Raw genomic sequence first — 13,413 nt, forward strand, 5'->3', positions numbered from 1 at the left:
TAGGGTTTGGTGGGCCTCGTGCCCCCTCTCCGGCGGTTCTCGTGTGTTCCGGATGCTTCCGGGCAAAATAGGAACCCGGGCGTCGATTTCGTCCAATTCCGAGAATATTTCGTTACTAGGATTTCGAAACCAAAAACAAGCGAAAACAACGAATCGGCACTTCGGCATCTTGTTAATAGGTTAGTTCCAGAAAATGCATGATAATGACATAAAGTGTGTATAAAACATGTAGATCTCATGAATAATGTGGCATGGAACATAAGAAATTATCGATACGTCGGAGACGTATCAGCATCCCCAAGCTTAGTTCCTGCTCGTCCCGAGCAGGTAAACGATAACACAGATAATTTCTGGAGTGACATGCCATCATAACCTTGATCATACTATTGTAAGCATATGTAATGAATGCAGCGATCAAAACAATGGTAAATGACATGAGTAAACAACTGAATCATAAAGCAAAGACTTTTCATGAATAGTACTTAAAGACAAGCATCAATAAGTCTTGCATAAGAGTTAACTCATAAAGCAATAAATCAAAGTAAAGGTATTGAAACAACACAAAGGAAGATTAAGTTTCAGCGGTTGCTTTCAACTTGTAACATGTGCATCTCATGGATAATTGTCAACATAGAGTAATATAACAAGTGCAATATGCAAGTATGTAGGAATCAATGCACAGTTCACACAAGTGTTTGCTTCTTGAGGTGGAGAGAAATAGGTGAACTGACTCAACATTAAAAGTAAAAGAATGGTCCTTCAAAGAGGAAAGCATTGATTGCTATATTTGTGCTAAAGCTTTGGTTTTGAAAACATAAAGAGAGCATAAAAGTAAAATTTTGAGAGGTGTTTGTTGTTGTCAACGAATGGTAGTGGGCACTCTAACTACCTCATCAACCGGACTTTCAAGAGCGGCTCCCATGAAGGACGTTATCTCTACCAGCAAGGTAGATCATCCCTCTTCTCTTTTGTTTACACATGTACTTTAGTTTAGTTTTTCTTTATTTATGGATGACACTCCTCCCAACCTTTTGCTTACACAAGCCATGGCTAACCGAATCCTCGGGTGCCTTCCAACAATCACATACCATGAAGGAGTGTCTATTTGCAAAATTAAGTTGCTTACCGATGAATCGAGCAAAACATGTGAAGAGAATTATTAATGCAAGTTAATTAATCGGGGCTGGGAACCCAATTGCCAGCTCTTTTTGCAAAATTATTGGATAAGCGGATGAAGCCACTAGTCCATTGTGAAAGTCTGTCAGAAGTAAATGACAAGATCGAAAGATAAAACACCACGTACTTCCTCATGAGCTATAAAACATTAACACAAATAAGAGGTGATAAATTTTGAATTATTTAAAGGTAGCACTCAAGCAATTTACTTTGGAATGGCGGAGAAATACCATGTAGTAGGTAGGTATAGTGGACACAAATGGCATAGTGGTTGGCTCAAGGATTTTGGATGCATGAGAAGTATTCCCTCTCGATACAAGGTTTAGGCTAGCAAGGTTATTTGAAACAAACACAAGGATGAACAGGTGCAGCAAAACTCACATAAAAGACATATTGTTAACATTATAAGACTCTACACCGTCTTCCTTGTTGTTCAAACTCAATACTAGATATTATCTAGACTTTAGAGAGACCAAATATGCAAACCAAATTTAGCAAGCTCTAGGTGTTTCTTCATTAATGGGTGCAAAGTATATGATGCAAGAGCTTAAACATGAGCACAACAATTGCCAAGTATCAAATTATTCAAGACATTTTAGAATTACTACATGTAGCATTTCCCGATTCCAACCATATAACAATTTAACGAAGAAGATTCAACCTTCGCCATGAATACTATGAGTAAAGCCTAAGGACATATTTGTCCATATGCAACAGCGGAGCGTGTCTCTCTCCCACACAGTGAATGCTAGGATCCATTTTATTCAAACAAAAATAAAAACAAAAACAAATCGACGCTCCAAGCAAAGTACATAAGATGTGACGGAATAAAAATATAGTTTCAGGGGAGGAACCTGATAATGTTGTCGATGAAGAAGGGGATGCCTTGGGCATCCCCAAGCTTAGATGCTTGAGTCTTCTTGAAATATGCAGGGATGAACCACCGGGGCATCCCCAAGCTTAGACTCTTCACTCTTCTTGATCATAGTATATCATCCTCCTCTCTTGACCCTTGAAAACTTCCTCCACACCAAACTCGAAATAACTCATTAGAGGTTTAGTGCACAATAAAAATTAACATGTTCAGAGGTGACACAATCATTCTTAACACTTCTGGACATTGCATAAAGCTACTGGACATTAATGAAACAAAGAAATTCATCCACCATAGCAAAAGAGGCAATGCGAAATAAAAGGCAGAATCTGTCAAAACAGAACAGTCCGTAAAGATGGATTTTATTGAGGCACCAGACTTGCTCAAATGAAAATGCCCAAATTGAATGAAAGTTGCGTACATATCTGAGGATCACGCACGTAAATTGGCATATTTTTCTGAGCTACCTACAGAGAGGCAGGTCGAAATTCGTGACACCAAAGAAATCTGTTTCTGCGCAGCAATCCAAATCTAGTATCAACCTTACTATCAAAGACTTTACTTGGCACAACAATGCAATAAAATAAGTTAAGGAGAGGTTGCTACAGTAGTAACAACTTCCAAGACACAAATACAAAATAAAAGTACTGTAGCAAAATAACACATGGGTTATCTCCCAAGAAGTTCTTTCTTTATAGCCATTAAGATGGGCTCAGCAGTTTTAATGATGCACTCGCAAGAGATAGTATTTGAAGCAAAAGAGAGCATCAAGAGGCAAATTCAAAACACATTTAAGCCTAACATGCTTTCTATGAAAAGGAATCTTGTAAATAAACAAATTCATGAAGCATGATGCAACAAACATAGAAAGATAAAACAAGTGTAACTTCAAAAATTTCAGCATATAGAGAGGTGTTTTAGTAACATGAAAATTTCTACAACCATATTTTCCTCTCTCATAATAACTTTCAGTAGCATCATGAGCAAACTCAACAATATAACTATCAAATGAAACATTCTTATCATGAGTCTCATGCATAAAATTATTACTCTCCACATAAGCATAATCTATTTTATTAGTAATAGTGGGAGCAAATTCAACAAAATAGCTATCATTATTATTCTCATCAAGTGTAGGAGGCATAGTATAATCACAACAAAATTTACTCTCCATAGTAGGTGGCACCAAAAGACCACTATCATTATAATCATCATAAATAGGAGGCAAAGTATCACCAAAAGAAAATTTTCTCCTCAATGCTTGGGGGACTAAAAAGATCATGAAAACCAGCTTCCCCAAGCTTAGAACTTTCTATATCATTATCAACAATGGTGTTCAAAGCGTTCATACTAATATTACTACCCAGCATGCAAATAAGATTCCATAGGTTTTTTAATTTTCGCATCAAACCATCCATGTCTTAAATCAGGAAATAGAATAAGAAGCTCATTGTTGTCCATTATGCCAAACTAGTGTAAACAAGAAACAAAAAAGATGCAATTGCAGGATCTAAAGGAAATAGCTTCGAGCACACACACAACGGCAACAGAAAAGTACTGTACCTGAGACCGGAGTATGAGAGCCTTTTACCTTTCCTCCCCGGCAATGGCGCCAGAAAATAGCTTGATGTCTACGGGAGCTTCTATTCTTGTAGACAGTGTTGGGCCTCCAAGAGCAGAGGTTTGTAGAACAGCAGCAAGTTTCCCTTAAGTGGATCACCCAAGGTTTATCGAACTCAGGGAGGAAGAGGTCAAAGATATCCCTCTCGAGCAACCCTGCGATCACAATGCAAGAAGTCTCTTGTGTCCCCAACACACCTAATAGGTGCACTAGTTCGGCGAAGAGATAGTGAAATACAGGTGGTATAAATAAGCAGTAGCAACGGCACCAGAAAAGTGCTTTGCCCAGGACAGTAAACAAGCAGTAGTAACGCAGCAGTAGTAACGCGGTAGAAACGATAAACAAGCAGCGATAGCGATATTTAGGAACAAGGCCTAGGGATCATACTTTCACTAGTGGACACTCTCAACATTGATCACATAACATAATAGATAAATGCATACTCTACACTCTTGTTGGATGATGAACACCATTGCGTAGGATTACACGAACTCTCAATGCCGGTGACATGGGCATACCCTTCGGGTACCCATTATTAATATACCTGGCTCGGCCCAATATGGAGAAGACCAAATATGGAGAAGGCCCAACAAGGCAACCCGAAGAAGTAGTCGACTAGAACTCTTGTAAAACCCTAGGCTGGTTGCATATATAAAGCTAGCCAGGGCACCCGAAATAAGGGGGCCAACAGATAGACAATAGATAGACAACATAGCTCCGCCTATGGCGGCACCATGTAAACATATTATGCTCATATACTGGATTGCTAGCAGCACGTAGGGATCCTCCACCGAGGGGACCCGAAGCTGGGTACGTCGTGTGCCTAATCTCGTCCCCGGAATCTTCATCGTCGCTCTTCCCGAAAACCCTAGTCTACAATACGTAGGCATTGCCGAGGTGTTCCCTCGTCAATTGGCGCCGTCTGTGGGAAATCGCGACGACTGGATTTTGTCATCCGGGCGGGATCCGTCGAGTTCGTTTTCAACTACTTCATCGGCCAACCGGCCAGATTTTTTCTATATATTCGCGTCGCCATCGGACTTCTCCGGCAACTCGATCAGCAGAGAGCGTCCCTGCTCTGATCTGGACTACTTCGATTTCTCAAAGTCTCGCAATCAGCGCGCTTTCCGGCTTCATCAGCGCAACTGCAGCTCAGGCGTGTGGCCGAATTCGAGAATAAGTCTGTTCCAACGATCGGATTTAGAAAAACCACGTTCGTGGGAGGTGCAGAGACCAACACGACATCAGGTGCATGTGTTTTCATCAGCACTCGGATCAAGTCCCAACGAGGAAAAGGCAATACGTGATTATGCTGTATCACGTGAAGCTATGGGAGGAAAAAAGCAGTTCCGAATCAGTTTTCTCCAAGTACTTCAAACGTCAAAAAACACACCCATTGCATGGATTAAACGTCCAGGTATTCATTCAAGAGAAGGCAAAAGAAAAAAAGGGATTAATCGATCAAGGCACAGGCTAGTTCGAGTATGCACAGATCATCTTTAACGTAGACAGCAAAGTCAGCAGCTTAGTACATCGGCAAGTCACCAAGCAACATGAACAACTTGAAAGATATTTCAACTTTGCCTCGCCATCTTCGTCTTCGAGACAGTCACCAACGACTTCAAACGGGAGCATCTCCATTACCATTGACTTCGGAGGAACTAGCATCGTCATCGCCACGATTCCGTCGACTCCATATGATGTCGCGGCCCATTACATTGATTGAATCGTCAGATCAAACTTTAACAATGATCGTGCATTCATGGATCGATCGGTAACCCGTTCCTTTTACGTATTATTTAATTCATATATGCAATGATCTAATCAATATAGTATTCAAATACATGACTATAAAATGCATGAGCATGCACACATTTCTTTTTCTTCGTTAGAATATTTCAATAATAATTTTCCTGGGATGCTATTTTCTTGTTGTAATTCATCTTCGTAAATATTTTCTGCTAGACGAGAATTTGTTGGTCACGATAGGCATGACCATTTACTTTAACTACTATTATGATATTGATAAACTTTTGCACTTATGCGATGATGTCAAGTAATTCTACGTGTGAGGTGGATTTTTCTTTTATGATCTTTAGTGGATTCAGCATCTACAACTATTACTGGATTTATTTTCTTCGGTGGATTCATCTTCAAATGCACGCTTCATATTTAATGGCGGGATTTATCTTCTATCATTATCAAATGATTTATTTTCTTCGACTCCGAGAATATGGCGACACTGTTTCTTCAACTTCATCCGCTGTCGCAGCCGAGTACATTGGTTGCACCGCCGGAGCAAATTTCAGCAATAATGGTCATGTATTCACGAACCAATCGGTATTCTCTTACAAAATACTGGCCCGATGCGCTTCCGGGTTAGTGAATTTATCTTCTATGGTGATCAATGGATCTATTTTCTTCGGGTCAACAAATTTATTTTCTTCGGGTCATTATTTTCTTCGGATTCATCTTCTCCGGTGGATATATCTTCTTCGGCTTGGTGGATTTATTTTCTTCGGCTTAGTGGATCTATATTTTTCGGGATAGTGGATTTATCTTCTTCGGGTGGATTTATCTTCAGTGGCCATTAGCAAATTCATCTTGTGTAATATTACCTGGTGCACTTCCGGTGGATTCATCTTCAATGGTTAATTTTTGGCGGATTCATCTTCAAGTGCTTTATCTATAATGGCTTATGTCGATAACTTCAAGCCAATACCCGGGGGCTCGAAAACGCCTTTGTCCCTCTACATAATTGTGACATGGCGTCTAAGCAACGGCTACGACATCAACCCCAGTAGCACTCGGGGGCTCGGTGGGTTTTTCATCAGTAACTTGGTGGCCTCTACATCTGCCACTCGATAATTTTTACTTCAATTTGGCTGCTCCGCTGAACTCGACAACTTCAACGACTCCGCCACACGGTTTCCTTCCGCGTCGACTTCATTCTAATAAGCTAAGTGTTTTTATACGCAAAGTCGATTATTATTATTTTTACTTTCGTCGCACCCGATACTCGGGGCTGTGCCACATAATTCTGTCTTCTAAAAGAAAAATCAGGTGCTATTCAACCGAGTTGATTGTTTCATAAATTTATTGCCATCGAATTTTCTCCACTTGGTGTTATTATTTGTGCGCAGAATCACATGTCCATGGTACCAGGAAGCATCATGTAATGAAGGTACCCCGTCGCTACGAACGCTGGAACGGCCTTCTTCGCCATAATACATCTCCTGGAAAAGATGCTCTGCATTGCAATGAGAAGAACTGATCTTCCATGGACGAATTTGGAGGCTACCGTCATGGCACCGCAAATTAGCGAATCAGTCTTGGCATAACATTCCAGGCGGTGACAAATTTCACACGGTGCTCCTAACACATAGACTTCAAGAGATGAAATACCAAGGAAAAGCGACGTCAAAATATTAATTTAAAAGAAGAGGTTGCAAAAAGGCTAGTACAAGTTGCATGGATTTTCCGGCCGCAGCCGCCGGCAGTATTCAGCGCAGCTTGTTTGATTTTACCAGCAAGACACCTGATCATCCAGGTATCAATTTGGGAAATTCATCGATGAAGATTCAGTGTCGTTTTCAGTCCAGGGATTGGTCATCGCTATTGTTTGCGCTGGAAAGAAAAAGACATGGTGGACGAATGAGCATATATGCTGGGTTGTACGTACATATACGTATGGCGCTAAATCCACAAATCAGCTGGCAGTATATTGCAAGCGGACAGCTCGAAAAAATTCTTCAACTTCATCAGGGTTACCTTCTCATTCGTTGCAGCCGTCAAGTAACTCCATCTAAGGGCAACTATACTGTCATCGACTTATGAAAAAGCTTACATCGCCATCAATTTAAGAGAAGCAGACATAGTCATTGACTCTAGAAACGTCGACACCGCCATCAACCGATGAGGCGCTATCCTCTCTCCAAACAAGCTACAATCGACAAGGGGGCTCGACAACAACCTCGCCCCTGGCCATGACTACGATACGACTTCAAAACATTAATCACGACATCGCCTCAACAACACACGGGGGCTTGGTGATTCACGAGTCCATACGTCCGCGACACGATGGTTTTGGAAGCGCTCGGGGGCTCGGCGGTTTCTTCATCGACATCCGCTACTCGAAAGATTCTACTTCTATTCAAGTTCTCCGCTGCACTCGACGACTTCATCAACTCCGTCGCACGACCTGCTTCTTCATCGCCTCCGCTGCATCCGATGAAGGATGAAGCAAATTTCAAAGTATACAATTTTTTGAGCCTATGTCCGGATGCACGCACCCGACCATAGCCTCGGGGCTACTCCCATCGGGAGCGCTGGCCGCGCACCCGCCGAAGAATTATCCTCAAGAAGGACCCGAAGAATTATTTTCAAGGAGGTCCTAAAGAATTATCATCAAGGAGGTCCCGAAGAATTATTTCCAAGGAGGTCCCGAAGAATTATTTTCAAGGAGGTCCCGAAGAATTATCCTCAAGGAGGTCCCGAAGAATTGTCCTCAAGGAGGACCCGAAGAAATTTTCCTGAGGGAGGAACTCGACGAAATTATCATCAAGGAGAAAAAAAAATAGAGGAGGAAAAAAAAAACAAAAAGAGGATGGACAAATCTTCGGGTCCATTGACTCGTCATTTGTTCTGAGCAAGAGCATCGGCGATGTGCCTGACGACAATATAGAAGAACCAATATATTCGGCTGTCTCATCAAGCCCGAGAGAAAAATATAGAAGAACCCACAAAATGGGTCATTGCATTAGCCGAACAAGGCACTCGACAATATATTCTCAGAACGCCAAAGTTGCGATCAATTTCTGAATGCCACAAAATTTGCGAAGGTAAGACCCCAGATCCGTTCTGCTGGGCGTGGCATCGCCGAAGACTGCGCTCTGCTACTTTTATCCGTATCAACAGATACGAAGAAAAATCCTAACGGAAGCGTTAGGTACCCGATAAATATGACTGGGACTCGACGGAATGGTAAGACCTTAAGCGGCACCTCGTCGAAGTTTACACCAGTATCCCGAGATCATGTCCAGGGACGTGATCTTGAAGTAGGTTCTTGCGGATTGCCACTAGAGCAGTTAACTAGTACCTGATCCGTCAGATGAACTAGCCCCAATTACCATTATCCCTGTACAATATAGATATGGATGTCAAATAAAAATAGCAATGGCCTGGAGTCGATAAAAAGAGGGGCTGCGCCAAGTTCTTTATCGAGTAGTACAACTCGAGCCTATGCCTAGGTGCAAGCACCTGCCCATAGGCTCGGGGGCTACTCTTATCGAGAGTATTGTTCACCCTCCCGATAAGATACAAGAAAGATGAAAAATTGTGGTGTCGATTAAAAGCAAGTTGAGCCTACACCCAAGTGCAAACACTTGGCTGTAGCCTCGGGGGCTACTCCCATCGGGAGCGCTGGCCGCGCACCCGATAGAAAAATAATTTCAAGAATCGTCGACATCATCTACGCTACACATGATCTACGACATGGACCTCGCCTTGTATTTTCTTCGACTCCGGAGATGGTTATGCTTGGAGTTTCTACGCAAGTCTTCGACTTCCCTATAAACTCGGGGGCTACGACATGGGCATACCCTTCGGGTACCCATTATTAGTATACCTGGCTCGGCCCAATATGGAGAAGACCAAATATGGAGAAGGCCCAACAAGGCAACCCGAAGAAGTAGTCGACTAGGACTCTTGTAAAACCCTAGGCTGGTTGCATATATAAAGCTAGCCAGGGCACCCGAAATAAGGGGGCCAACAGATAGACAATAGATAGACAACATAGCTCCGCCTATGGCGGCACCATGTAAACATATTATGCTCATATACTTGATTGCTAGCAGCACGTAGGGATCCTCCACCGAGGGGACCCGAAGCTGGGTACGTCGTGTGCCTAATCTCGTCCCCGGAATCTCCATCGTCGCTCTTCCCGAAAACCCTAGTCTACAATACGTAGGCATTGCCGAGGTGTTCCCTCGTCAGTCGGAGTTAACAAGCTCCACAATTCAATGTTCATATTTAAATAACCTTAGAGTGCAAGATAGATCAACACAACCAAACCAAGTACTAACATAGCATGCACACCGTAACCTTCACACTATGAAAGGAGGAATAGATCGCTGTTTGACACGAAAAAGAGGACGCTAAGGTGAAAAGCGGCTCCCTTACACCGGGGAAAAATAATGCGGGCGTGTACAAAGTACACAAAATAAATAAAAGGGGAAAAATACAATTAATCGTCACGACTAAAAGACTAATCCCGATCGTGCGCTTCGTGTGGCCTGCTAGCGCGGCCAGTATGACTAGGCGATTGTGGTTTCCTGGTTCCCGGGGCCTCGGAAGACACCCGGTTAATTACTCCCACGGATAGAACCGCGAGACACCTCCGATTAAGCTGCTTGGTCGTCGTCTCCGGTCTTCGCTTCGCGTTCTTCATGCATGGTGGTGGTGTGTGTTGGCGACGGCAGAGTCCGTGTACTAGCGTGTACACGCGCCGTGGATAGCATGGCCTTTGCTTCGGCCATGCCCGCCTTGCCGTCTTGCCTCGTCGGTCTTGAGCGGCGTCGGGTGTTGGTGTCGAGGTAGCATGCATGATTATGCTTGGCTTGACGTCGCAACGACTTGTAGTTTCGCCGAAGGCGCGAGGGGTACACTCGCGCGGAAGTAGTCGTAGTAGAGGAGTCGTGCGGAGATAGGGTCCGCGGAAGTAGACATGTAGGTTCCCAGCAGGCATGGCCGAGTGAAACACAATATTTGCACATGTATTAACGTACACGCGCATGCAATGCATGAGTTCCAGCTAGAGCGTGTGCAACAAGCACAGTCCAGCTAGCCGCGTAGATCGAACTCAAACGAGCCCATCGCCCAGAACAGCTACACGCCCGGCCGAGGTTCAGCGCGGCAGCATCGCGGCCGCCGATTACCGGCGCGACAAGAGCGCCAATGTTGCTCACGGCATGAGCATGTCCGGCGCGACAAACGCCGCTGCCGACAGAACGACACCCTCACCCGGCGCGATGCGGATGCTGCGGATGGAGCCGACGCCCAGCGCGATGTGGCCGCGGCTGATAAAACACGCGGACGCCCATCACAATGCGGCTGCTGCCGCGGGAACAACGCCGACGTCCGGCGCGAGAGCGTCGCTGCCAGCACCACGCCAACGTCCGGCGCGAGAGCGTCGCTGCCGGCACCACGCCGACGTCCGGCGCGTGAGCGTCGCTGCCGTGAAAGAAGATTACTCGGCGTTGGCCACGTTAGGAAGCACCTCCGGCGTCGGAGGCTGCTCCCAGCATGGCATGCCGAGAACAACACCGCCACTTCCGGCGGTCCGATGACCTGCCAGTGGAGGAAGGTGGCCGTAGATCGGCGACCACCGTACCGTTGACAACGCCTTTGTCAACAGCGCGGGTATGTAGTCCCGCGGTCCAGGGGACACGACGACACTTCGTGGCCTCGGCCAAAGCTGTGTTCATGCGAGATACAAATAGAGGAAACATACATATTAGCGTCACTTCTCACCCTTAGCGAAAACAACCGGCATGATCTTCGATCTCCGGCAAACTGGTTAGCCTGCGGTGCACGCGTGCTCCTCACGGTGCACAACAAGTCGCCCTCTTATCTCGGCCACCTGCGCGAGAAGAAGGCGAAGTTCTTCGTGGGTCTTGAGGCGAGAAGCTCGCGCAGTTCTGGCTGGGTGCGTATGCGCGGGGATGGTCTCTCTCTGCGTGGTGCGATCTCTCCTCGTGGAGATTTCTTCGGTCCGTCCTCATTGGACGCATCGCCTGGTCCTCTATATATATAGGCAGAGGGTCTCTGGTTTAAGGAAGTGGAAGATACGAGATCGGGCGACTCTTCGTTTGGTAAGGATCTGGGTTCAGCCTTTTCGTGTCGTGAGCTGCACGCATATATAATAAGGTACTATATTTCGTACACGCACATAACTGGAGTCCTGTACGTAGCTGGCCAATCTTTCGTGCGCACATCGATCGTGCAGCAGACGTCCATCGACCAGATTTAATTAGGAAGCCCATGAACTATCATGTGATGAATCGGTTCCATGGACAAACAGAACTGGCCCATATCCAGGTCAAAGTCTTTAATAATTAAAGAACTGGCCTAATTAAGTTATTAGTCCATCCAAGTATAATTGATCCTGCCCATACTTATATGGTGCAGCGATGCATATTATTTTTGAAGGTAGATTCTCCTCACGTTTGCATTCACGATACACGTGGATATACTCTACCCGTATTTTAAGTATATTGATACAAAATATCGTCGAACAAATGCCCCCACACCAAGTCGGATTCGAGCGCGAAGCAAATCGAAACCAACTTGGTGTAGAATTTTATTTCGACGGTTCAGACGCAGCATAATTAGATGCTGTCCTCGTTTTTCTTCCCAATGGAGAGATACCTTGTGGGTCGGACTGAGACGAGAGAAAAGATGAACATCCTCGAAGAGGGGAAAGGGGCAGAAGTCAAGAAATTTGCCCGCATGGCAGAGGACGCGCAGAAGAAAAATCAGAGGAGTCTCGTGTAGCCAGCAAAGAACCATGGCCACTAAACTCCGATGCCTGAAAATTGCATGCAACACCTTCCAGGCGCATACTGGCCAATTGTTGTAGCATGTGGAGGAGGCAAACAAAAACTTTCTTGGCTCTCTTAGACGACCAGCAAAGAAAAACTAAAGCCCAGGAACCACCTGAAGCTGCTCTTATACTGGCCTATTCATGCAGCTCTCTTGAGAATATCCCACGAGGAGACGTTGGCTTCGTTTAGTCTGAATCCATGGAACCAGCATATACTTTAAGCTAGCTAGGGCACCTTCAGTGCACCACAAACAAACCGAGCCAAGGACATGCGTCAGCTAAAATACCAACTTGTTAACTACTCTCGTAGTCATTTTCACATGAATAAAGGCTGGCTTCTTTCTTATTACTGCCACCCGGCGGCTATGATTCTACTACCCGTCTTTATACTCGTTGTTCTGTAACGACGGCATGGTGAGCATGGGCGATTGGGTCTCCATACGATTGAACACATGCCGCGGCCGCCACGACCGGCTTACAAGCAGCCGGCGAAGCATGTGTTTCAGGATTTCAGCCTTACACATAGCCTTGGCAGTGCTGGTACTAAACTGGTTACTGGCCGGGTCTTTCCAACACTCCCGTGTATAGCCAGCCAGAAAAGGGCATGGGTTTATACCGGACGGAAACTTGGAATTAGAGAGAAAGAAGAACAATTTGCACGTCCGCGTCATCGAATCGCCACAGGTCCGACAATACGTTCGATCGGTCCTGTTCCCCGACGATCGTGACATGTTAAGCGGCCGCCTCGTTCTTGGACTTGGCGTTTCATCATGTAATACGTACACTTATTAGCTCATGGGCAAGAGCTGCTCCATATACACTTACAGAGGAAAAAGAAAAAGAAACGAGAGAGCGAAACAGTATATTATCATGAACAATGCCCCCACCGAGCCGAGTTGGATTGCGGAGCAGAACATGCTCGGCTGGGTGAAAGAAACACTTACACCAACTAAGGGGCACAATATTTTTGTCGCTGCCACAGAGCGTGAACTTCTATTGAAAAGTTTGTGTACATCATGTGTGTATGGAAAGACATTTTTCCTGGCCTCAGGGCATTGCCGTGCCAAAGGCTAAAAGAGTAGGCGGGGTATTCAGTTGGGTCGTATAGCTGGCACGACGCCTATCAACTGAACATCCCGA

The sequence above is a fragment of the Lolium rigidum genome, chromosome 1 (assembly GCF_022539505.1).
Source record: "Lolium rigidum isolate FL_2022 chromosome 1, APGP_CSIRO_Lrig_0.1, whole genome shotgun sequence".
NCBI classification, from domain to species: Eukaryota; Viridiplantae; Streptophyta; class Magnoliopsida; order Poales; family Poaceae; genus Lolium; species Lolium rigidum.